Raw genomic sequence first — 27,835 nt, forward strand, 5'->3', positions numbered from 1 at the left:
AAAAAAATAGTGTATGTTATTACTTTACAATGGAAGTTAAAAGTCCCTTACAAGTTGATTGACACAATTACAAAAAGAAAACATCAAATATCATTGACAAAATAGAATTTGCTTAAGATTTCAAGGCAGAATCCTTTCTTGTTTCGATTTTTTTTTTGCTTTTTTAATTTTTATTTTATATTCACCTTTTAAAATTTTCTAATTGTTTATGACAATTTTAGTCTATCTATATATTGTCTGGGAAATAACTCTGCTTTTATTTTAACAACCAACATTTATTTGGCTAAAACATACATATCCTTAACATGTCTAAAGGATGGGTTAAAATAATTAGGAAGCAAGTACAATATTTTATGTAGAGAAAGCTTAACTGAATTCAGTGACTGGCCTGTGGTAGAATCCTACTCTGGGCACTTTGGGGACCTGAAATTCAGCATTCACTCCTTGGTCCCCACACCCCATCACCTCCTCTCCTGGTGAAACCACGAGCCCAGCTGCAGCCCACTGGCATGTGGCATTCCCCTTTCCTTTGTCAGAAATCTATGAGAAACATCTGTCGGTTTTACCAAGAGAGAAGCCTCAGATAATGAAGATCAGGCACCTAAGCTCTTATTGTTTTCCAGATGCCTTTGAATTCTACACGCAGGTAAGTGTAAGAACCAGTCAAACATGCCTGAGGCTGCCCACTAAGGATGCTCTGTCCTGTCCGGGGAGATCCTCTACCTGGCCTATGTCTGCCCACCTTCAGACTTGCAGAGATTGTTTGTCTGAATTAACCTTCTAGTAACTGTTTCTGATTAATTATCGTATCCTTCAAATGTTGGGGATAGAGTCTTTTTTCTTATTTCCTTAAATTTTACACGATGCCACGGACAGGAACTTTGGAAATTTAAAGCACTTGATCATGTTCTTAATGGATTTTTTTTTTAAGCTATGTTTCAGGTATAGGAATTAGTCAGAGAAAGGTTAGATAATTGAATTTTCCTAAAGCTAGAAGTGAAACAAACCCTACAAACATGCTCTTATGTCTAAAGGGCTCCCCAGGTGGCTCAGATGGTAAAGAATCTGCTCGAAATGTGGGACACCCAGGTTTGATCCCTGGTTTGGGAAGATCCCCTAGTAGAGGGTATGGCAACCCACTCCAGTATTCTTGCATGAGAATGCCATGGACAGAGAAGCCCGGCAGTTACAGATCCAAAGGATTGCAAAGAGTCAGACACGACTGAAGGGACTTACTTTACTCTTGTCTAAAGAGCTTCAGTCTCACATAATGCAGGCTGCTCTGCTAGCAGTGTTCCAGGATAAACAATGGAACTCATGTTTTCAAAAATTTTTCATGTCATGGTGATTCCAGGGCGAGGGTAGAGTAGGTACATTTTGAGCCTGGAACATTGTTTTATACCAGAAAGTAGTAAAGTGTTCAAAACCAAGACAAGGATAAGTCACAGAGACTCTGCAGCCAGGCTGGGGGATATCAAGATAATTAAACTGTAATAACCTTGAGTCCAGAGTTCATACCAATAATACATAAGAAACTGGGGACTGAGAAGGGGTTCTTATTTCTAGTAGAACTTCTAAGGCAAGCTAGTAAATGTGAAAAGAATGTAGCAGAATGAAATCCATCATTTCTCAAACCTCACAGTAAATACTGATTCATGAAAAAAATCATCCATTTATCCTAAATCAAGAGGGACATTCTGATGAAGAACAGAGCAGTATTTATTTGCATAGCTTATCAGCTCCAAAATAAAATTATAAACTACAGTGCCAGAGAAATCAGAAAATCTTTTGATAGGGTGATTACAGCCATGGATATCTTGGGCTTCTAGATCAAGTTCCTGGAGGAGGACACAGCATCTCCTAAGCCATGTTACAGCCAAAACATGAGCTGGTGTAACCATGGAGCAACAGCAGGCAAACCCCAGCTCAGAAACATGGTGTTAAAATGGAAAGGCAGTGTATTCTCCAAAAATGTCCATGTCGTAAAAGACAAGGAAAGATTATAGAAATGATCCAGACTAAAAGAGATGAGAGAGACAAAAACTGCAATAACATAATAGGTTAGATAGAAGTATTATACCAATACTAATTTCACTACAGCTTATAACTGTGCTACATGTATATACGTACATATTAGTGTATATAATGTGCACTGAAGTATTTAAGATAGAGGGTTATAATGCATAGGACTTATTCTCATATGATCCAGAAACAATCGTATGTGTATATATGTGTATGTGTGTGTATGTGTTTATTTTCTCAGTCGTGTCTGACTCTTTGTGACCCCATGGACTGTAGCCTGCCTGGCTCCTCTGTCCATGGGATTTCCCAGGCAAGAATACTGGAGTGAGTTGCCATTTCCTCCCCCAGGGGATCTTCTTGACCCAAGGATTGAACTTGCATTTCCTGTGTGTCCTGCATTACAGGTGGATTCTCTAACTGCTGAACCATCAGGGAAGCTCCACGTATCTATATCTATATATCTCAATATTGATCTCAATCTCTATCTCTGTCTTTATCTATATCATATCTGGAGATAGAGAAAATACAAATACAGTAAAAAATTCAAAACAAATCTATTAATGGATCAAGAGTATATAGGTGTTCTTTATACTCTTATTTTTTATTCTTGCAACATTTTTATGAATTTGTAAGTTTTTCCAAATGCTTCTGGAGAGTTTGAGAACATCGTTTATTTCATAGGAGGGAAAGCAGGAGCTGGATTCAGTAAACAATATATCCATGGTACCAAAGAGCTCCATGACGGAGCTGAGACTTCAGCCACATTTCCCCAGACCCCCCTTCCCCCCTCACCCCTCCCACTGACTGGTGCCCCTCACAGTGCCCCAGAGCCTCTCCCTTCTGGATGTGAAATCCCCTGTGACCTTTCTCTTCCCTTTCTCCATTGTGGGTTCCACTTGTGAAAAGGCGAGGTGACCACCTTCCGCAGTGCAGTGTTTGCAACCTTAGATGTGGAAGCAAAGACTGACTGCCCAGTGGAAACTCTAGAGTCGCAGTTTCACTGGTGCCCACACGTTCAGGCCTAAGAAGGAAGCTGCCTCACCAGCATTGCTGGGGCACTGGAAAGAAAAGAGGAAGCCTTACAATGCGGAGATGTTTGTACTCAGAGACATAAATAAGTGAGGACGGCGGCTCTGGTGAATGCCATCCATGTCTCTGATTATTTTGGAAAGGGCTGCATTAGCATCGTTGTTTCGTTTGTCTTTTCATGATCATGTGGTTTCTAGTAGCAGTGTGGAAGAGGGCAGCTATGAAAAAACACCCTCTTACACACGACAGCTACACAACCTGAGTGAGTACACAAGGGATTCCCTGCGGGCACAGGTGGCTGAAGGGGAACAGGCGATGTTGAAGGAAAGCTGACACTTGAGCAAATAGTCAGTATGGAGCGTGTCCCCAGGTCATCCCCTGCTACCACGTAGGGTGACAACACCGGCCCCGGTCGACCATGACTCTCACCCAAGCTGAGACTCCAGCCATGTGCGTGGAGCACCCAGCACCCTGCCACACTCATTCACTCAGTGCCAGGAGCATCCATACCCCTCTGTCATTTGAAAAGAAAAGAAAAAGCCTAACTGATGCTTTAAGAAATGGAATCTGTTCTTGGGATTCGTTCATGTCACAGAAAGCTATTGTTTACAGATAACCCTGGAAACTTTGCCAGGAGTACATCAAACCACACCATTACTGGACACCATAGCTGTTGCCAACGACAATGACGGTTCCCACCCTGTAGCCACCTGGGTCCAGCTGCCCTTCACGGTCCTCTCAGGATGGCATTTTCCCATCGAGATCTGGAGAGGCAACTGCAAAGTGGAAGCAAGACTGTCAGAAAAAGTGTGACACTCCTGCACAAACCATCTGCTTCCCCCACTCAGGTAGGATGCTGTAACTTGCACACCTGCCTCAGGAAGGCCAGTGCCTTGCTTTAAAGAGCTGCTGTTTCAGGAAGAATTGCTCTATTGGTTTGTTTAGAAGAAGTGTCTGGGGATGAGCTGGGTGAACTTGGGAAGCAGAAAGCCCTTTAGCTTAACAAAGAGAAGAAGACCAAATATCTACAAAATAGTATGGAATACAGAGAAAACCAGACCTAGATTTCAGAACTAATGGGCACCTTGCTACTAATGCATAGACTGGCCCTTCTTGGGTCTAACACCAGTTTATGCCTCTGAAACATGCTCATTTAGGAAAGCCCCACACCCCCATGGTGGATGCTGCTGTGAAAAGAAAGGGATGAGAACTGGGGTCTGAGCATTTGTCCCAGACAAATCTGAGGACCAGATAAACTATGAGAAGATGCTGGTGCCTCCTTGGGCCCTGAAGAAGGTTGCACATAAAGAGCCACACTTTTGAATGCTCCCACCCTTCCCCTGCCACCACAAGATACTTTTATTCTGTCTTCTTAGCGAGAGCAAGGATTTCAAATCAGCCAGAAAGAATGGAATATCTATTGATCAAAGTCTGTAAGAGCTGATCTCATGAAAGAGCCTAATGTTAGTATTACATCAAATTATTTAGGTTCTACTCTATGGCCTAACCCTGGCAGGAAACTTTTGAAGAATAAAGAAAATGTACCATTCTGACTTTAATGCAGAAAATAAAGTTTTCACTCATTTTTTCTTGAAAATCAACAGACCCTCTCCTACATCATAAGGGCGGGAAATATGCATTGCCAGGTTTAACTTCTGCCATCCAGTCACCAAGACTGAAGGTAAAAAGGAGATGAGGAATTTCCGATAAATGGTGTTCTTTCCAAACGAACGGTCTCTCTATTCACTGCTTCAATAGACGCCTCCTGGGCCTCATGTTTTCAAAACCACAACCGTCTTTTACTTTATCCTGAATAATTTGGGGGTAATCTTACAGCCCAGTCCTGCCTTTCAGAGAAATACGTGTGGAATTTCTCTCTGTGCTCCTTTCAGGCAAGAAGATAATTCACATTTTTGAGAAGCTCCTGCTTTTTCTTCTCTGCCTCAGCTATAAGCATCCTAATAATTTCTAATTACTTGGCCTTGGGAAGGATGAGGAGTGGGCGACTCTGCTCGGAGCTCGGCATCTTTGTTCTGGGTTGGCTGGCATGCACCTCTCTCTGCTCATGTTGGTAGAGAACAGAGAATAGATTCTAATTAAATCCCATATTTTTCAGATAACTCAATCAAGTAAATTGACAACAATGTTATCAGTGAGCCTGTTGTCATGTTTGATCAAGTTCTTTCCAGAGCTATATAATCTCTCATAAAACCTCTCTGAATTGTACTGTTCAGAGGACCCTTTGAGCAGACCTATTTTTCTCTTTTTTTCTAGAATCCATGAGCATAGAGGGGGTGAGGCAGTTATGTTTTTGAGGCTAATATCACTCACATAGAGTGATTCTTAGTTTCTGTTTTTTTGTTTTTTGTTTTTTTTAGTTAACAACTTCCCCTCATCTTTGACTTTTACTGTTTTGCTATAAAACCCCACTCAGGACACACAATGATGTGTATTTTTCATTTATTACTAAAGTGGAAAGAATAAGGTGCTTAAGACTCAGTTCAGTTCAGTCGCTCAGTCGTGTCTGACACTTTGCAACCCCATGCACTGCAGCACACCAGGCCTCCCTGTCCATCACCAACTCCTGGAGGTTACTCAAACTCATGTTCAATGACATGGTGACGCCATCCAACCATCTCATCCTCTACCGTCCCCTTCTCCTCCTGCCTTCAATCTTTCCCAGCATCAGGGTCTTTTCCAATGAGTTAGCTCTTCATATCAGGTGGCCCAAGTATCAGAGTTTCAGTTTCAGCATCAGTCCTTCCAATGAATATTCAGGACTTCTCAAAGCTGAAATACATCCAATATCTACTGTTTTCCAAGCCCCGTACCTGCATCTCCCATGCATTATTTTGTCTAAGGCCTAGAACAACCCAAGTATTAATTGTACTTTGGAGAAGAGGAAACTGAAGTGCTATGCAAACTAAATATCTTGTTCAGGTCACAGAGTAAAGAAAGTATCTCAAAACTTACAGAGTAGATGGGGAGCAGGAAGTAAAACATAAAACCGCTCTGTGCTGGGCAAATAAGTTCTGATCTATGGGTCCACATCTGTTAGGGTTCTAACAGGAAATAGATCCTGAATAGGAGGATTTATAAAGTTTTATTTGCAAAGATGCTAATGACAGAGCTTGGGGTGGGTTGTAGGACTTTGGAGGCTGCCATCAATTGAGCTATTATAGCCCCCAGCACCAGTACTGGGGTGAGGGGAGGGGAGAGCTCTGAGAGGCTGCCAGGAAACAAAGACGATGGTGTACATGCAACCAGGTGCAAGGAGAGGGTATCTGACGACCCTCACTCGGGGAAACAGTCGGAGGCCACCCCGCAGGGACAGAGCTGAGACCTCCTTCTCCTGCTTCACACCCCTGCAGGGGAAGCCCTCCTGGAGTCCAAGGGGTATAGCAGTCCTGCCAGGGGAGGAGGAGAAGGGGGAGGGAGAGGTCCTGGAGGGAGAGGGGAGATCAGAGTGCAGGCTCCATTCTCACTTCCCATCCGTGACCCTGCTTCTCCTTTCTGCACCTGTCTCTTGCCTGGTGTCTGCTTCTCCATTTTGGACTCCCTTAGAGGGATATGGATGACCCACAATGATGACAAAGAAGGTATCTTCATTTCCAGGGCCAAACACAGGGGAGGTGAAGCTAGAGGAAAGCTTATAAACAGGGCAGGTGGAAGAAGGCTAGACTGTGAGCTGACCTCCTTCCTAGGTTCCCTGGCCTGGGCGTCACCCTCTTCACCTAATTGGCGATGGGTCACTTGGCTGAAATCCTGACCCATTTATTCATGGCTTTGGCCATCAGATTTTATTCCCTTTAATTAGAACTCTTGCTGAGGGACATTCAGGAGGTTGCCCCACACTCAGGGACCACTCCATTTCTGCTTTATTTCATGCATTTGTTACCACCATTAATAAGCACATGTCATGAGCTTGCATTAAGTTACTGCATGCTGGAGCAATAAAGATAATTAAAACCTGCTCTGTCATTAAAGAATGTTCAGGCTGCTAAGAGAATTTTAAAAATTCCTACAAGCAACTTAAATGCACTTTTGGAAAGTGACAAAACCCATGTGGGGGGGATAGATCACAAGTATTAATTGTTGAGAGGAGGGAAGATTATTTTTAATCTTTGAGTCAGAAGCTCAAGGTTCAACTTAATCCCTAGAATCACCTTCCTAGAGACCTGGAATAATTCTGTCCCAGATTTGGGCTTGAACTCTCACCTCCTCCAGGAAGTGACACTGATCCACACTGTACAGGAGCAGATGTATGTTGCTCAATCCTAACCCATGAATGTCTGGGTTTTCATATTTAAGTCTTTTCTCACCAACAAAATAGCCAACTTCTCAAAGACTTCCCTCTGTCTTCTGACTGCCTGTAGCACTGGAGGTGTTTCCAGTCAGCAAACACTCAGTCAAAGACAGATGAGTAGTTTGAAACATAAAGAAATGAGCAATATCCCCGAGTTACACAGCATCAAAGGCTAAGATGAGGCCACCTGGGCGCTGGTGCAATGCCCTGGCTCCATGATACCACCTGGTGTAAAACTCAGTAAGAGGAAGCTAATCTTCCCTTGTGTTTAGATGAGTCCATGGACACTCACAGGCTTCCAGACACATCTCCTCCCTTCTCTTCAGGATTCCAGGAAAATCATGACAGCATTTGAGAAATGTTTCTTTGTATGTCTGGATTCTTTACTCTCTTGTGAGCCCCTGAGGACCAGAATCTGTGTATTATTTGTTTTAGTATCTCTTGTACAAAACAGTTCCTGATGAGTGAAAAGCATCTGGTACTTGTTCTTTGAGAGGTTTCTCCCACTGCTGTTGTCTCTTTTTATTACTTTGTTGTTCAGTCAGTAAGTTGTGTCCAACTCTTTGCGACTCCATGGAGTGCATCACACCAGGCTTCCCTGTTCTTCACTATCTCCCAGAGTTTGCTCAAACTCATGTTTTTCCATTGAGTCAGTGATACCATCTAACCATCTCATCCTCTGTTGCTCCCTTCTCCTGCTCTCAATCTTTCCCAGCAACAGGGTCTTTTCCAATGAGTCAGCTCTTTGCAACAAGTGGCCAAAGAATTAGAGCTTTAGCATCAGTTCTCCCAATTAATATTCAGGACTGATTTCCTTTAGGATTGACTGGTTTGATCTCCTTGCAGTCCAAGGGACTCTACAGCAACACAGTTCAAAAGCATCAACTTTGATGCTCAGCTTTCTTTATGGTCCAACTCTCACATCCATACATGAGTACTGAAAAAACCATAGCTTTGACTATATGCACCTTTGCCAGCAAAGTGATGTCTCTGTTTTTTTAATATGCTGTCTAGGTTGGTCACAGCTTTTCTTCCAAGAAGCAAGCATCTTTTGATGTTATGGCTTCAGTCACTGTCTGCAGTGATTTTTAGAGCCCAAGAAAATAAAATCTGTTACTGCTTCCATTTTTTCCCCATCTATTCACCATGAAGTGATGCAACTGGATTCCATGATCTTAGTTTTTTGAATGCTATTTTAAGTCAGCTTTTTCATTCTCTTCTTTCACATTCATCAGAGTCTCTTTAGTTCCTCTTCACTTTCTGCTTTTATGTATTTTGATAAATCTGTATTTCTCATGTGATTCTTGTCAGAATGTCACATCAACCCCCATTCTACAGATAGGAACATGGAGGCTATAGCAGGTAGAAGAACAGTCCCTAACACCTCCTTCCTGAATCTGTGTCCAAGATGGCTCCAAGCACTTTATATGTTCTCATGAAAAGTCTGAGACAGATGAAAGTAAGATCACCATGACTTCCTGGGAGGAAACTGAGGCACAGAGAACAGAGGTAAACCACCTGAGGTCTCAGAGATATTCAGTGGAGAAGCCGGGGTCAAGAATGGTTAGTGCTCAATTTCTTTTTTTTTCAAATGGAGGAAAATTGTTTTATAATATTGTGTTATCTTCTGCCATACATGCATCATGGCATCACTGACTCAATGGACATGAGTTTGAGCAAGCTCCAGGAGTTGGTGATAGACAGGGAAGCCTGGAGTGCTGCAGTCCATGGGGTCGCAAAGAGTAGGACACGACTGAGTGAACTGAACTGACTGACTGCCTTATATCAACATGAGTCAGCCATAGGTATACATATGTCCCCCCTTCTTGAATCTCCTTCCCACCTCTGGCTCACATTCTTAACGACCCACCAGTTCGCCTTTCTTTAAAGACAGGTCAAGGGCATGTGTGCTAAGTTGCTTCCATTTTATCTGACTCTTTGTGACCCTATGGATCACAGACTCCCAGGTTCCTCTGTCCATGGGATTCTCTAGCCAAGAATACTGGAGTGGGTTGCCGTGCCCTTCTCCAAGGGCATGGAGATAGCCAAGGAAACACATCACTCCTCTTGTGAAGGATGAAGTCTGTGCTGCTGAGACTGTCTCCTTCTCTCCAACCGCAGCACCTCAATCTTGGAGAACTCTTACTAACATCCATTTCACTTACACTAACTCTGTCTCCATCATTACCCCCAGGGTTTGCTTTGTATATTCCGCATAGGAAACATAGGTCTATCTGTCACTCTTTGGTTTCCAAAACAGCAACATCTCTGACTGAATTATCTTCAACCTTTTTAAATACACCAAGGAAGTAAGTCTGTCACCTATCCATGCCTGGACTCCCCCCAAAAACACATTTTCAAATGGAGAGCAATGTTGAGAAAGAGCTAAAAATTTGAGATCTATCCCATAATATCTGTGTGACCTTGTCAGTTCTACACATGTACTCTTCCTCATCTGGAAAATCATATTAGTTTTATGATGTAGGAACAGCTACAACAAACATGGTAATCAGCAATGGAGTGTTATGAAGATAAACAAGAGTGGAAAACAGGTTTTAAGATTAATAGTGATCAATGAAATATATGGTTAGTATTAATTCAGATTCATTTAGTTCCACTCTATCAGAACTCAAACAGAAGCTCCAATAGTTCAGATGAGTCAGTATCCCAGGCAGCTGGGTGGCAGTCTCCAGACTCCAGCTGTTCATTTATTGGCCAATGTGCATACGTGGTAGGCTCTCCAAACCCATCAGTGTTATATAGTAGAAAGGTCCTGTGGTTCTGGAACGAAACACAATTATGTGACCCTGAGCAAGATATTTGCATTGCAACATATTTACACTTACAAGAGTTACAATAACTCACAGAGTTGTCTCAGGAATAAAAATTGATGGTAAACATACAGTACCCAGCTCAGGGTTAGAGTTGAAAAAAATGTGCCTTTTCTCCTTCTCTTTGGATAGAACTATCTTTATGAAATGAAAAGAACTCACAAACAAATTTAAAGTTTCCAGTTATCTAGCACTTTTATTAACAAATAAAGTCGCCAGGCCTTCTCTTTTCTCCTGTGCCAACACTTTGATCATTTTATTGATTTTATACTCCACTTGTGATGAGAATGTCTCTTGAGAAATACCCCCAGCAGGAGGTTTGCTCACAAAGTAAAGGAAAGTTTGTTTGATTAGAGGAGAGATTATTTTGTACTAGCTTTCTCCATATACTACAAAACTCTCTTCTTACAAAACCCCAAAATAATTGTGTGTCTCTTTCCATATCTTATATAAGAGCTACCTACTTACATGAAATAAAGGAAGAAAATTGGTTTGGTGAGTGAGAAGATTTGATTTTACTTTCAGTTCAACAATTTTATTTCTGATATCATGGGGAAAGCATCATTTTATAAGCCTCAGTCTACTCGTCTACAAAAAGGGAATTCTAATGAGGCAAAGTCTGTAAAAGTTCTGAACACAAACCCCTTACATAGTAGGATTGCTTATCAATTTATATTCCCCATCATCTTCTCTCATAAGTGTGTAATCTCAATTTTAAGAAGCTATGTAGAAGTTTCACAAGGAAGGGCAATGTCTCCTGCACAAAAGACACTCTTGGTAAGTGTTTACGTAATTACACTGGATTTAAAAGATATAGAAGGCAAGAAAAGGAGACAACAGAGGACAAGATAGTTGTATGGCATCACCGACTCAATGGACATGAGTTTGAGCAAGCTCTGGGAGAAAGTACAGGGAAGCCTGGCATGCTGCAGTCCATGGAGTCACAAAGAGTAGGCACAACTGAGCAACTGAACAACAACAAAAAGATATAGATAATTCAAATTTGATAGGAATGCACTGATATTTTGTTATTAAAAAGCAATGCAGCATATAATATTTGCATATTTTGAATATGGATGTATTTGCAGCTCAAAATCCACTGTGTTCAAATCTTTTTCTGTTGGTTGATTTATTTTTCACAGATGATCTTGAGTGAGGTAGCAGTTTCATGGGAAGAGACTATATTAATAATTTGTTTGATTTTAAACACTACTCATAAGCCACGTGAAATTTAGAATTTGCATATTTTATTGACTTGAAGATGTATATGTAACACTGATATGAAAGAAAATACTACCACAAAGGCATAATTGCTAATGCATTAATTGTGAGATGGATCCTTACTTCAAAGATATTAAGGCAAAACGTAATCCAGCAAAATAAATTATTTAACTTCTATGATCTTGAGTTTCTCCATTAGAAAAATAAGGCTGATGATGACTCAGAGTATACTGAAAGAATAACATGAAAAAGGGGATGAATATTCTTTTTAAACTCTAAAACACTCTACAAATATCATTTTTAGACCAAGAGCTCCAAGAGTAAGACGTTCAGATATGAGATATGAAACATTTTTTGCCCTCTTGGCCTATTTTGGTACTAAATATTTCTTTTATTTTCTCTCCTGATGATGCTCTCATGGGATGCTTAGGAAATGTCATGATTAGAAAGTAACATATTCTATGTTTACTTCATAATATAATTATGGAGAGGCCCTGAATTTGAATGACTTAGGTTTAGGTGTGGACTTCTCAAAGGATTTACTTCAACTTTTAATTGTGGACGGAAGAAGCTGGTAGGCTGAAGTTCATGGGGTCACTAAGAGTCGGGCATGACAGAGCGACTTCACTTTCCCTTTTCACTTTCATGCGTTGGAGAGGGAAATGGCAACCCACTCCAGTGTTCTTGCCTGGAGAATCCCAGGGATGGCGGAGCCTGGTGGGCTGTCGTCTATGGGGTCGCACAGAGTCGGACATGACTGAAGCGACTTAGCAGCAGCAGCAATTATCCAGATACAAAGTTAGCAGTTTAGTAATTAATGATGGAAAATTCTGTATCCCATTAAGATTATTCATTTAAAAGAATTAACATCAAATTTCAGCCAAATCCAGAAAATACAAATAAGAAAGCCAGTCATTTAAAAAAAAGAATCAATAAAATCATACAGGCCTATATGAAACAGTACAGAAAGAACTGTACTATTTAAATTTAAAAAATTCAGAATTTTTTAATATATCTGGGATATCAGATATGAACATTTTCACAGAATTGTAAACAGATCCACTTGACTTCAAATTTAGGGACTGCAGAGAGAGAGAGAGAGAGAGAGTCATGCTTTCTAGGGTATCTGTTATACTGAGTGTCAGATAACACATCTAAAGGAGTACCTGTCATTTGAAGGAAAAAGGTTAAATGTTGCATATTCATTGTCTCTTGGGCTTTTGCCAATGCTTCTTGATGTGACCAGCACCGGTGCCAAGAAACACGATGATTAATGTCTTATGAGTCCCTTCTGTGTTTCTGAGCTTGTTCTCCACTTCTGTTGCCACTGGAAGAAGCTGTAACAGTTTGCTAAATTTGATTCATTCTAGTAAATTTCTATGAGCTAATGAAACTCAAATGTTTTGCAAGTTTCAAAGACCGTGGAAAACTATAGAATACCACGATGACAGCATTAACAAAGTTGAGATATTTGATAGGAATAGGTTTTAAAATGCAAGAAAGAGCCAGACCCCTATGAATATTTCAACATTGGCCATGTGGATTCTTCCAGTCTTATCTCCTGAATAACTCAGATAATTCAGTCTGCATTAAAATTGTATTTCCTCCATCTTCAAGCCTCCGATTAGGGTGTTTCCTTCACCTGGAATATTTTTTTCCCCACTTCTACCCTGTTGGAATTCTAGACATGTTTCATATTTCTACTCTGTTCACCCTTCTTCCATAAAGTCTTCTCGTCTTCATGCAATCTCTCTCCCATAAAGCATTTCAATTAACATATCCTTTATATATCCAGAGTAGCTCTTAATCTAGTTACCCAGGGATTTAGAGATGTCTGTGTCCCTTATAGAATTGAATTTCAATGTTTTAATCATACTTAAAATGCCAGAGTTCAGGCATGTAATTACTCAATATGTGTTGGTGAAATTTTATTTTGAAGACTGGAGAAAAAAAGCACCTTTGTAATTGCGATGGGAAATGATACTAATTTAATGTCAAGAAATAATGATTGTCACAGAATAAATGATACTACATGGTTGCTTCACTCCCATGCCCACTGTTTGTCAAATTAAAATTACCTCCACCCCTTCACTCCCACTCAAGAACAACAGAGCTCAGCTTCAGTGCCGTTCACCTTCTCATGAAACCCCTTACATTTCCTATACTTTCCCTAAGCAACCAACCAGGATGAAGCTGTTTCCAGGAAGTGTAACCAATATAATAAGGTCCATTCAAGGTTTCCGAGCTAATCCCTTAGATGCCAACAAGAACGCTGGATTCTGGGTTCAAGACCTTGTATATTGGTTTAGGAATTCAGAGGGCAGGTTGGATCTACTAATAACCCAGGTAAGAGCGGTTCTGCCAGGGGACTAGAGAAGCTGTGTGAAAGGATGAGTCCAGGGTATATCAGTTATCTCTGGCCTGTGACAAATTACCACTAAAACTTGGAAGTTTAGCACAACATACAGCGTCTTAGGGTCAGGAACAAACAATGGTTCAGCTTAGCACAGTGCTCTGGCTCAGGGTATCCTGAAAGGTGATGGTCTAGCTGTTGGCTAGGAGTGACAACCTCTGAAGGCTTGACTGTGAGCCTCCAAGGTGCTACCTCATGTGCCTGGAATCTGGAGGCATCAGTTCTTGGCATGTGAGCCCATCTACAAATCAATCAGATTCCCTCAAATCAAGTGATGGGACAGAGAGGAGAGTATGTGAGACAGAGAGAGAGACAAAGACAGAAAAAGATAGAGGAGAAGGCCACTCAGGCTGCTATAGATTTTATGACCTAGTCAGACACCATCATTTCCTCCTTATTCTGTGTCTTAGAAGCAAGTCTAGCCTACACTCAAGGGGAATGCTGTTAAGCTCTCCTCTTGAAGGGAAGACAGAGGATGCTGGAGTCCTGGACTTCGTGGGACACCTAGACCAGGACAGGTGCAGAAGTCCATGGACATACAGTGTGATGTCTTCTCAGGCTTCATGGCTCCTGTCCATGGGAAAGCAAGGGCAGCCCCAGGCCAACAGGACTTCCCAAGGCATGTGGGCCAATAACCAAGTGCTTTCTGCCTTGAAGATTCAGTGATATTTCAGGTTCCTGAGTTTTCATTGTTTCCTCCCCTCAATTGTCTCCATACCAGACTCAATCATCAGATAGTAAGAAAATGATTCCGGTTTTTCCCTCTCAGTTCTCATTAAATGACAGGTGCTAAGTGGGCTTTCCCCAGAACAGCCACGTGCAGCCGAGCTGTGTTCATCCCCTCCCCCAATGCCCCCACGCCAGACTCACCCCTTCCGGGGCTGCCCTCTGCATCTGCAGCAGCATATTGGTTCTGCTCCCTTGGGCCTAGAACAGCTGATGGACATGCAACATACATGGTAGGATAACAAATAAATAACCATGTGCGGTCTCCTGGCTCCCAAATAGATTCCTATACCTCATTCAAATTTCTGGGATCTGGATGCTGAGCCAAGACAGCATGAGCTTATCACCCCTCCCCCACCCTCAGGCTGGGGAGGGTAACCATTAATTACCTTCAAGTAGTAACTGCTGCAGATCATTTAAAGATGAAACATCTGAGATCTCTGGTCTCCATTATCATGGTTAATAAAAAGAGAAGGCAAGTTGATGTCATGGAAGAAGCTCTAGATTTTAGTCCAAAAGTCTTATTCTGAGGAGACAGGCTCTGTGGCCACATATCTAGATTCTTAGGATGGTGAAATGTGTGCCTTCCTCTCCTTTACCACTTGTGAGCTGTAGATACTGGTTCTGAACCAACCTCCCCACTGCCCACCCTCTCTCTGCAACTAGTCTTCCAACTCAACTAGCTTTTGCCTCTGGCAGCAAGTTGGGAAGGAGGGTCTCCTTACTTAAACCTCCAGGATTTCAAGATTTTTATTTTGGGGGTCCTCCATACTACCCTGGCTCTTAGTTGACAATATATTCTGCCAAAAATCGTGAGACTGGAAGAAGGGCATTTGGACAATATTCCCTTGTGCCTTTGTCAAAGTCTGTTCTATAAACTTGAGGTCACTGAACATCTATCTCAAATGCTTCCTGGAGGCTTCCCCGCTCACCTGGACTTCTGGTCAACCTGTTATTCATAGCTGTCTCTTAGGCATAGTAGGTGCTCCTGCAAGTGGGGTCAGTCTGTCAACCGCCTCCAGACTGTCTCCTGGAAGCCACCAAAAAGAGTGGTGGAATATAAATGTGGCTTGTATTTGGCCTGTCTTCATTCCACAAGAGAAAATGAAAATAAAGAAAAAGTAGGAGACACAGTGTTCAATTTGCCTCCTGTGTCCTGACACAACATTTCCCTTTTATGCGGAGGTTTCTTAGAGTGTAGAAAAACATGTTTCAGCAAAGGAAGGCCAATTTTCAAAACCACTCATTTGGCAAATGCACAAGCTCTCAAACTGGAAAGCCCTGCTTCTGGTTCCTCGCAGTTTACCTAATCCCAAAGCAGTGGCAATCATTTAAAAAAAATTTTTTTTTTCAGCTCTGCCAATAGCCTTGGGCTCTGCTTGCCACGGTAACGTACACAAAAGAGAGAGATGGTGATAAGGGGCTGCTTTTGCAACTGAAATGCACTGCCATCTGTGTAGAATGTGAGTGCATGAAGAGCTACCGGGCACAAAATTTATGGCGCTCTTTTTATTTTTTCTTTTAACAACTGCACCTCCCTCACTATAATGCTTTCATGAGATCAGCCAGTTTATTCCTTGGCTAATAACCCATCCAGTCAAGTCAGAATGTCTGAATCAAGAGTTCTATGAGATGGAGTATTTGATCAGAGGATAATCAATACATCACATTTTTCTATCATATTAACCGATATGGTAAAATTTTCACTATTGTATGGATCCAGTTCCCCAAAATAAGAAACAACTCAGAAGAATTTAGCCCTTTTAAAAATCTGGCTGACATTCAAAGTCTGTAAGAATCTCTATAGGTCTGCTTTCCTGCATTATAAAATAATGCGTCTTCAGCATATTCTTCTTTTTCTTGATGTTGAATTGTATGCACTTACTGGGATGGAATCAATGAGGGATAAAAATCCTACAAGGATATCTTGATAAAGCCATTCTGTTCTAAACCATTCATTTACAAGAGACTGACTAATTCAATTATGCCATGGATTTTCCTTTTAGTAGGAAAAGGCAGATAGCTAATCAGAGCCAACTAATAGAAACAGGCATTTTCACATTAGGATCCCAAATATTCTTATTTGTTTGTATTTGATGCCTAAGATGAAGTGCTGCCTTTTTCCAACCTCATGTCAAACACATGCTCAGCATAGGATGGTGCCTTAAGCAAATCCAGGGTCAGTGAGGCCAAGGGTTCTAATGGCTGCTGGTGGGGGGCATGGCTGTTGGAACAAAACACCACAAACTGGGAGACTTAGCACAAGAGACAGTTATTGTTTTACAGTTTTGGAGAGGAAAACTCCAAAATCACAGTGTTGGCAGGACCATCCTCCCCTTGAAGTCTATAGAGAGTCTTTCTTGCCACTTCCAGCTCTAGACTTAATACCAATCCTTGGCCTTCCTTGGTTAGCATGTGTCTGTCTTCACATGTCATTCTCCTATTTGTGTCTCTCCTCTTCTTTTAAGGACACCAATCATATTGGGTTTGGGGCCCACTGCAGTCCGTCATAACCTCATGCTAACCAATTTTATCCTCAATGGCCCTATTTTCACATAGGATCATATCTGGAGACACTGGGAGTTGGGACTTTCACATATCTTTCTGGGTGACACAATTCAACCTATAACAGATTGCATACCTCCCAGTTGGTTTTGCAGCCTGTCCAGCAGCAAGAGCTCAAATACAGGATATAACAATCAGATGGGTATCTTTGTAGGTGTTTTGCTGGGAAGAATAATGAACAAAGATGTTTGTATCAGATCATATTATGATTAACAAACCCCAGGGAAGCAAGGCCAATGGAACCAACCTTTCCCACTTACTTCAGTGTGCATAGGACTCCCCTGGGTGTCCTGGGGACACTTCAGTGGGTTCTAAGTAGATGTGGGAACTAGCACCACAGGTGACCACTAAAGGTCCCATTTATTGATGTTGCTCAAATGAACTCAAAATGCTTGGAGGTGGGAGGTTGACCAGAAATCCACTCTTGTTTATACCCAGGAGAGATTTGTCTCAGGGGAATTAAATGATACTGATTCAGTTCTTAATGCCAGAACCATAATGTCAGGATGTTCCTTTCTAATGGGAAAGCTGTGTCACACAGGCTGGAAAGTTCATTTCAGTGTGAACGTGAATTCATTTTCTGCCAACTGAGCTATGAAAGAAGCAAAATCAGAAATTGTTTTAGTAAGAATGGGAACCAAACATGTGGAGTCAGTTGGATGATTCAAATGCTCTGTTATCTATCAAAGTCTGGTACAGCTGTTTTCTCAACATTTCATTTAAAAGTGGATAAAATAATAATGATTAAAGCTGATATTTATGACAAAGTTATCTTGTGTTATGCAATGTCCTAACACAACTATTCTATTTCTTTTACTTTCAATTTTTTTCTTCTCACCAATGCTATGGAATAAGTTGTGTTACTAATCTCATTTTGCAGATAAGAATGCAAAGAGGCTTGCCCAATACTAGATAGTTCAGATGTGGCAAATGCAGGCCAAGAAATCTCAGCTTCTTTCCAAAAGGCAGACCCTTCCTTACCATGTTATCCTACCCACAGGGAGTCTCTCCAGTGGCCAGTGGTAGATTCCTGCTCCTAGCTGTTGCTTGCTGCCTGACCTCTCCTTTTCTACAATATCTTCTGTCCTCCACTCAACATACACATGCTAATTATTTACCACGCTGCCTCCAAAGAGAAATAATGCTCTTACTGTCTCTGGAATGGAAGACTCTTGATTTTTAATACATGTATATAAAACATGATATATAATATATAATGTATAAATATGTTGTATATTTATATTGTGCATATTATAGATTATACAAGTATATTATATGTGACATATATTCCTGTATTATCTATAATAATCACAAATGTATTATATATATAGGTATTATTTTATGTACAGATCTTTAATTATGATGGCATTATATAAACCTGATAAATCATAACAATTTGTATATTGTACATATTAAAACTATGTAAAAATAGTTTTAATATTTTTAAATATTAAAATTAAAATTAAAAATATTAAACTCTATTTTAATATTCCAAAAATAGTTCCTATACTCTATTTAATATATAAGTATAAATGTATTCTATATATATGTATTATTTTATGTACAGATCTTTATCTACTTATCAGACTTATTTAAGTAGAGATTGATAAATGCATCAGAAGTTGAAAACATTGTAAGTAAAAAATGCTTTAATTTACCTAACACCTTAACGTAGCCTGCTGCTGCTGCTCCTGCTAAGTCGCTTCAGTCGTGTCCGACACTGTGCGACCCCATAGACAGCAGCCCACCAGGCTCCCCCGTCCCTGGGATTCTCCAGGCAAGAACAGTGGAGTGGGTTGCCATCTCCTTCTCCAATGCATGAAAGGGAAAAGTGAAAATGAAGTCGCTCAGTCATGTCTGACTCTTCGAGACCCCACGGACTGCAGCCTACCAGGCTCCTCTGTCCATGGGATTTTCCGGGCAAGAGTACTGGAGTCAGTTGTCATTGACTACCTTAAACATGCTCAGAACACTGACATTAGCCCACAGTTGGGTAAAATTGTCTAGAACAAAACCTGTTTTATAATAGAGTGCTGAAAATCTCCTGTGATTTATTGAATACTGTGCTGGAAGTGTCATCTGGGTGCAGAACAGTTGTCAGGGTGGAAGCTACTTACCCTTTGGATCACGTGGCTCACAGGAGCTGGGACTGTCCCTTCCCAGCTTCACCAGAGGGTTTCTCACAGCATGTCTCTCACCGTGGAAAAAATCAAAATTCAAACTTCATGTGCCGTTTATACTGCATGCATGTCATAACGTCAGAAAATAAGGTGAACCATCCTAAGTCAGAAGAAATCCTCTCAAGAAGACTCAGTGTGTCCGGGAAGCAGGACCAGCCAGAGAGAAGGCACACCGCCTGATGCAGATGCTGGTGGAGCCCAGCAGGTCAGCACCCACAGCGCTGGCTGGAGTGAGTCCTCCTGACCGAGTGCTGGGTGCACCCCACCCTGAAACTGAAAGTTGCTCAGTTGCGTCTGACTCTTTGCGACCCCGTGAACTATACAGTCCACAGAATTCTCCAGGCCAGAATACTGGAGTGGGTAGCCGTTCCCTTCTCCAGGGGATCTTCCCAACCCAGCAATTGAACCCAGGTCTCCTGCCTTGCAGGCGGATTCACCATCTGAGCCACCAGGGAAGACCATTCCGCACCCTGACCATGGAGAATAATGTGTAGCAGTGACCACAGAGAGAAATTCCGGAATAGGACTGTGGTGCTTAGGTTCTGCTAAGCTCTAAACATCCTGAATAGATTATTTAAAACCTGTCAGGGGGAGAGGATTAATCAAAGAACCCTAAAACCTACTCAAAAATGCTATTTAGATGCTGAGTGATATATGGAATTAGATCCCTCTGGAATACACATTCCATTCCTCATATAACTGCACAAATGCTCCTGGCCAAGGTTTAAAGATGGCAATATTTTGCATAATGTGACAGGAGGGGGAAGTTAGGGCAGTAGCTGCTCTTGCCAAAAACGTTGGACTTGAGGAGAAACAGTGTAGCAGAAAAAAGCGGCATCTTGTATTTTGAGGATGACTCCTGATCCTCTTTAGGAATCTTCTCTGCTTGTGCCTATTCCAGATGCTCTCTCGACCTCTGAATAACCACTGCATGCTCAGTCTCTTCAGTCGTGTCTGACTTAGCGACCACGTGTACTCTAGCCTGCCAGGCTCCTCTGTCCATGGGATTCTCCAGGCAAGAATACTGGAGTGGGTTGCCCTGCTCTCCTCCAGGGGATCTTCCGACCCAGGGATCAAACCTGCGTCTCCTGCAGCTCCTGCATTGCCAGGTGGGTTCTTTACCACTAGCACCACCTGGGAAGCCCTGATACCCATTGTACTTACAGGCAATTAAACAAGATTTATTACTTAGTTATGCTCCGGTTATTTCATGTCTGCATTATATCTACCTAAGTACTTTTTAAATCCCTGGAGAAATGAGAAGTATAATTTTTCAGATACCTTTCAGAACAGTGGAATATATTAATATGTATTTAGATTAATACTATCTATGACAGATGTTGGAGAAGGAAATGGCAACCCACTCCAGTGTTCTTGCCTGGAGAATCCCAGGGACGGGGGAGCCTGGTGGGCTGCCGTCTATGGGGTCGCACAGAGTCGGACACGACTGAAGAGACTTAGCAGCAGCATGACAGAGGTTATTCTAAGTAGTTTCCATATACAAACTCATCTAATCCTCAAAACAAACTATGAGGTAGGTGTGACGATTATTCATGTTTTTTAATGACAAAGAGATTGAGTCATGGAAAGATTATGTCATTTGACCTGTGCTTGAAACTGAATGCTTGCGTTCTCCCCAAATTCATATATTGAAGCCTCAACCCCACATGTGATGGTGTTAGGAGATAGGGCCTTTGGGAGCTGGGAGGGTCACCAGGGAGGAACCCTCATAAATAGGACTCATGTTCTTATAAACCTGAATAGCCTAGTGGTTTTCCCTACTTTCTTCAATTTGAGCCTGAATTTTTCAATAAGGAAATGATGATCTGAGCCAAAGTCAGCTCCCAGCCTTGTTTTTGCTGACTCTATAGAGCTTTTCCATCTTCGGCTGCAAAGAATATAATCTGATTTCGGTATTGACCACCTGGTGATGTCCATGTTTAGAGTCGTCCCTTGCATTGTTGGAAGAGAGTGTTTGCTATGTCCAGTGCATTCTTTTGGCAAAACTTTCTTAGCCTTTGCCTTGCTTCATTTTGTACTCCAAGGCCAAACTTGCCTGTTACTCCAGGTATCTCTTGACTTCCTACTTTTGCATTCTAGTCCCCTGTGATGAAAAGGACATCTTTTTTTTGCGTTAGTTCTAGGAGATCCTTATAAACAGGACACAGAGAGCTCCATCGCCCCTTCCTCCATAAACGAGGTATGAACTGTGAACCAGGAGGACCCTCACCAGAAGGAGACCCTGCTGGTGCCTCCATCTTAGACTTGTGGCCACCAGAACTGTGAAGGATAAATCTCTGCTGTTTACCATCCACACAGTCCGTGGGATTTTCTGACGGCATCGGAACAAGCTAAGACACTAGCATGCAGACCCGAGCTGATCTCTAGGCAGTGCCCTTCCACTGAGAGGCTGCTGGGGGTGGCCAGCATCTGATGAGCACTAAGCAAACAGCAGATGAAAACAGACTGTGTTATGTTGTGCTTGAAAAGCCAGTAATCAAATGTCATAAGAGTGTGTCGCGGTTAGGTTCAAAAGAACTGGACTTAAAGGGAAATAAGAGAGGAGGACACAATTATACAATGTAGATTGTATACTTTCATTACTCAGCTGCTCTGGGACCCAGGCAACAGCTACACCCTCACAGAAATGACCCTCTGGCCCTCCACATGGCTCAGAGAGCCTCCGTGTGAATCCCACACCATTACTCAGATTCTTGACCTTGACCTAGTAATTAATTCAGTACATGCCTGTGAAGTAGTGTGATGTGTGCCAGGCACCTCGACCACATCACTTATGCTTGTGGCTGTGGCTTCGCTCGGGCCTGGAATTTCTATCTGTTTCTCACCCCTGGCCTTCAGGTTGTTCTTTCCTTCTCAGCTACAGTCCCAGTGTTTCCCTTAAGCCAGTTATTCTCAACCAGCCCACTGCCTCCCTAAGAAAGTACATGAGACAATAAATGTAAAGTGATTGAGACACAGGACTCAAGATTCAGTGTTCCGGCATCAAAACCTTTTTCATTTTCCATAAATGGTGATGGAATTGCTTTCTGTACCTAAGAAAATTATTTATTTATTTTTTTTTTGTAGAATAAATAATCTTAAGGAAAAACAAATGCATGCCAAACCTAAGATTCACAGGGAGATGCAGCGCAGACAGAACAGCCAAATAATCTTTAAACAGAAGAACAAAGTTGAAGGACTCACAGCTGGTACCACTCATTCCTAGAGGCCTCCTATCTTCCCTGCCAGGTGGTCCCCCCCATCTCAAAGCCAGAAATAAAGTATCCTCCTCACGTAAAATCTCCCTGTTCAAACTTTGTTCTTATTTATGTATTTGGTTTCCTCATCTTTATTCAGGATGAGGGGCTTCCCAGGTGGCTCAGTGGTAAAGAATCTGTCTGCCAATGCAGGAGACTTGAAGGAGATGGGGATTTGATCCCCGAGCTGGGAAGATCCCCTGGAGAATGAAATGGCAACATGCTCCAGTATTCTTGCCTGGAGAATTCCAAGGACAGAGGAGACTGGTGGGCTACAGTCCATGAGGTCCCAAACAGTTGGACACAATTGAGCACGCATACGTTCAGGATTAGGCTTATCACCTATAAGGGCTCATCTTTAGCTCAGTGTTTCCCAGGACATTCTACCTTAGGGCCAGCTCTGCTTTGTAATCTAATCTTATCGTGGGAGTGATATCCATTCTATTCACTGTCCTAAGGATTACACCAGGTGTGTAAACCAGGTGGGCTTCTTATAATTTTGTCAACCATGGCCCTTGGCCTTTAACTCCTCCTGGCTTTATGCTGACTCTGCCCTGCTGTCCTCTTCAGGATTATTCTACAGATACTCTTGAATACTATCACATGGCCTAACACAGGGCAGAAACTGGCGGGGGGGGGGGGAGGACATTTCTGGGTAAAATGCCAAAGTTGAAAAAGTTGACGGGTCCATGATGCCAGCCCTCAAGATCAGAGGTGCTGGAGTTCAATGCGCTCATCCCTTTTCAGATGTGTTCTAAGAACAGTTCTAAATTCTAAAAGCTTTGAGGGGTGGTCCTAGATTGTCCTAGAAATCTCAGCCTTATTTCCTCTATTTGGAAACTCAACACTCACAAGAGTTATGTGTGTTTGTATGTACGCGATGGAGAGAACATGTGTGTAAGTGAGAAAGACAGAGATGACTGACAGAAACATTGCTTTATCGCTGCTATTGCTTCAAGCCATTCTGCTCAAAAATGGGAAATAACATGAAAATCAATAGAACATAAAAGTCATCACTGAAGCGAAGAAGGCTGCAGAAAAGCAAGCATGTCTCATGGAAAGCTGGCAATCTCCTGTCCTGTTTATTTCTCTCCTCTCCACCTTTTCAGATGGTGTGGATTTATCCACAATATGCCCAGATTCTGAAAATCCCAGGGGAGGGCTGAACCTTAATTGCAGCCACATGAAGCCTTGGAGGGCTTGGCTTATTGACATGGCCTCCCTGTGAGAGGCAGAAGGACCGGCCAAATGATGATAATTGACCCAGACAGCACACGGAGAACATTCTCACTTTGCGAAGTGATTTCACTCCCCAGTCATGATAAAAACTATGATGCTATGATTTGTCTTTCAAGAAAGGTTCTTACTTATTTAGCAAATATCTCCTTGGGATCAATTTTCCCATCCATTATATGGGGATATAATATTTATCCGGGTTTCTTGAAACGAAATGTTGAGAGATGTGAATGGTTCAGTTTGGTTCAGTTCAGTTCAGTCGCTCAGTCGTGTCCGACTCTTTGTGACCCCATGAATCGCAGCACGCCAGGCCTCCCTGTCCATCACCAACTCCCGGAGTTCACTCAGACTCATGTCCATTGAGTCAGTGATGCCACCCAGCCATCTCATCCTCTGAATGGTTCAAAATGTATTTACTTAGGTAAGACTGATTTTAATAAATCACATTTTTCTTTCACAAATTTAAAGAAATGTTTCTATGTGTCAGTTAGGAGACATTATGCTACATTGTGCAAACCCTAGATTAACTCATTGAGATACATTTAATTTCCATTCCTTTACAGGAATGCTATCAAAATGGTGTTGCTACTTGTGTGTAAGAACTAAGTGAATTCACTAAGAACTAAGTGAATCCCAGGCTTTCAATTTGCACGTATGGCACCTGGACCATCTATAGCGTTGTGATCTCTGCCTCCCTTTGAGAAAATGACTCACTGCTTTCTCATAAACATTGTTAAGATAAATGCTGCATTTTATCAAAGAAACTTTAAAACATTGTACTATTATTATACATCCTTTGTCTAGAGAACTCATTTGAACTGAAGTTTGCTTTGAGTCATCATATAATAAACAGTCCTAAACACAGGGATTGAGTGAATTCCTAGAAAAATTATTCAACTGTGTTATCGTACACCAGTAATTAAATATTATTTTTTCTAAGAACTACCTTGGAGAGTTTTAAGATCAAGATTGGATATAAATAAATGTAACTGGATATACATTTTTCCTCATTTTTAGAGCCATTAAGCTGAGAACCAAGATGGACAAGTGTGTCGCTTTCTAAAAATGGTAGCTAGACCTATCCTTTTCAGAAATTACTAAGAAGCAGTTAAAGGTGGTTCTGAGATAATCTATCATTCTTATTTGAACTTTAAATAAGGAGATACTAGAAATGAACTCTAGCTGGAGAGAGAAAAGGGAAGACAGGGCAGAGGGCCCCCAGGATCACCACCAGGCTGGTGCAAGTGAGGTGCCTCAGGAAGAGAATGGGTGCCACCCCAAGAAAAGACCAAGAGCCAGCCAGTTCCCCCATCCCATCTTGGGAATAACTGCACCACTCCCACAGTCAGGAACAAACCTGGGAGAGGCTGGGGACACTAGCCTCTCCCCAAGGGAACAGGAGGGCTCTCAGGAGGGGCCTGGATTCCACTTGGGTAAGTGGTGGACGCAGCATCACCTCCAGAGGTGAATGTAACTCCAGTGGCAGACACCTCTGCTGTTGGGAAGGTCTGTGTTGCTATAGGGATGTGTCTGCCTTTCCACTGGAGAAGGATGCTCTAACACTGGAAGGTGCTGGCATTTTCCTTTCAGGCAGCCCTACGTCTCTTGTCAAGTGTCTTCATTTCCCTTGGGAGAGGTCTGTATTTCCCCCTGGCAGGTGTATATATTGCAGACTTTGGAGAGCAAGAATTCTGGGGGTTTCCTATAGGCAAGAGAAGACTCCCAGGAAAGCAACTGAACATCATCCATACCGAGGCATTATCTCATTGCTTCCCCATAAACATTGATAATACCACATTTTGTCAAAAAAAACTTTAAAACATTGTACTAGTACACATCCTTCATCTAGAGAACTCATTTTGAACTAAAGGTACTTTGGGTCATGTGTAATACAGAGTCTGACATCAGATAATGCATTATCTGACACAATCCATGCATTATCTGATGCAATCAATGCATTATCTGACATAATCAGAAAAGAGTGAAATCTTTATCAGAGGAGAGTGAAAAAGCTGGTTTAAAACTCAACATTCAGAAAATGAAGATCATGGCATCTGGTCCCATCAGTTCAGTTCAGTCACTCAGTCATGTCTGACTCTTTGGGACCCCATGGACTGCAGCACAACAGGCTACCCTGTTCCTTTTCATCTCCTGGAGTTCACCCAAGTTCATGTCCATTGAATTGGTGATGCTATCCAACCTTCTCATCCTCTGTTGGTCATCCAGTCCCATCACTTCATGGCAAATAGATGGGAAAACAATAGAAACAGTGACAGACTTTCTTTTCTTAGGCTCCAAAATCACTGCAGATGGTGACTGCAGCCATGAAATTAAAAGACACTTGCTCCTTGGAAGAAATGCTATGACTAACATAGACAGCATGTTAAAAAGCAGACACATTACTTTGCCGACAAAGATCTGTCTAGTCAAAGCTATCGTTTTTCCAATAGTCACATATGGATGTGAGAGTTGGACCATAAAGAAAGCTGAGAGCCAAAGAATTGATGCTTTTGAACTGTGGTGCTGGAGAAGACTCTTGAGCATCCCTTGGATTGTAAGGACATCAAACCAGTCCATCCTAAAGGAAATCAGTCTTGAATATTCATTGGAAGGACTGATGCTGAAGCTGAAACTCCAATACTTTGGCCACCTGATGTGAAGAACTGACTCTTTGGAAAAGATCCTGATGCTGGGAAAGATTGAAGGTGGGAGGAGAAGCAGATGACAGAGGATGAGATGGTTGGATGGCATCACTGACTCAATGGACAGGAGTTTGAGCAAGCTGCAGGAGTTGGTGATGGACAGGGAAGCCTGGCATGCTACAGTCCATGGTGTTGCTGAGTTGGACATGACTGAGTGACTGAACTGATCTGAATTGACATAATCAATGCATTATTTGACAAAATCAATGCATTATCTGATACAATCAATGCATTATCTGACATCAGCAGGGAGAACAAGGAGGACATGGAGCCAATTATACTTCAGTTAAACCCACAGCATTTGCGCCAGCGTGACTAACCAATGTTGTAGAATCTGCACAGAGGTCCTTAATCACAGAGGACCTTATCCTGCTCCTTCCTTTAGAGGAAGCATGTGTAAGAAACTAGAAAGTAACATGAGATGAAGAGTCAGAGCAGATGACACCCTGCTTTCCCGTGGAAGGCTGCAGAGCCTTATTCAGGCCTGAATCCTGGGGTAGGGATCAATGGAAATATAGAAGTGAGATACAAATGCTGACTTAGACCACCTTGGAGGTTTTAATGACTGCAAATGAGTGTATTTTAATACATTATTATGATGAAAATAGGGATGAGAACTAACCACTTAGAAATGAAGTAAAGAAGACCAGTAAGGTGGGTTTAAAATGGGATAAAAATATAGTCTTAACTAGGCTCTGACAAGTTCAGTGCATGCAGTATTGAAGTCATGCATGCGTGCAAATGTGTTTAAATAGAGAATGATACCTAGAAATAGTGTGTGAGGAGCACTGCCCTCGGAAGCCACCATCATTCATGTACACAGTCATGGGCAATGTTACTTCCCTTTCCTTCCATTCCCACCTTCTCTGGTCTTATTCACATCATTCCTCTCTATTCAGAACAGAATAGTATTGTGCTTCTGCTATGTACTGAGTACTATACTATGGAATATATGAAAACACAAAAGCATCTGTCTGCAGCAGGTACAGTGAGAGCTCAGCTCCAAACAGAGATCACTTCATTAAAAATATGACTTATATTAACTCTTATTAAATATCTCAAAGAGTTTATTTATAAGATGAAAAACATCAGATCTTCAAATTATACTTAAGAAGGGCTTCCCTAGTGGCTCAATGGTAAAGAATCTGCCTGCCAAGTAGGAGATGCAGATTTGAACCCTGGGCCAGGAAGATCCCCTGGAGAAGGAAATGGAAACCCACTCCAGTATTCTTGCCTGGGAAATTCAGGGACAGAGGAGCCTAGTAGGCTACAGCCTATGGGTTGCAGAATTGATGTGACTTAGTGACTAAACAATGACAACAATACTTAAGACATACGTTTAAATGC

General features: G+C 41.9%; 1 long non-coding RNA gene across 1 annotated transcript in view; it reads right to left on the reverse strand.

Annotated features, from left to right (window-relative positions):
• LOC113901594 overlaps positions 1 to 27,835 on the reverse strand; it is an 82,386-nt gene that overhangs the window by 9,649 nt on the left and 44,902 nt on the right. The window lies entirely within an intron of this gene.

The sequence above is a fragment of the Bos indicus x Bos taurus genome, chromosome 11, assembly GCF_003369695.1.
Source record: "Bos indicus x Bos taurus breed Angus x Brahman F1 hybrid chromosome 11, Bos_hybrid_MaternalHap_v2.0, whole genome shotgun sequence".
Classification (NCBI taxonomy): Eukaryota; Metazoa; Chordata; class Mammalia; order Artiodactyla; family Bovidae; genus Bos; species Bos indicus x Bos taurus.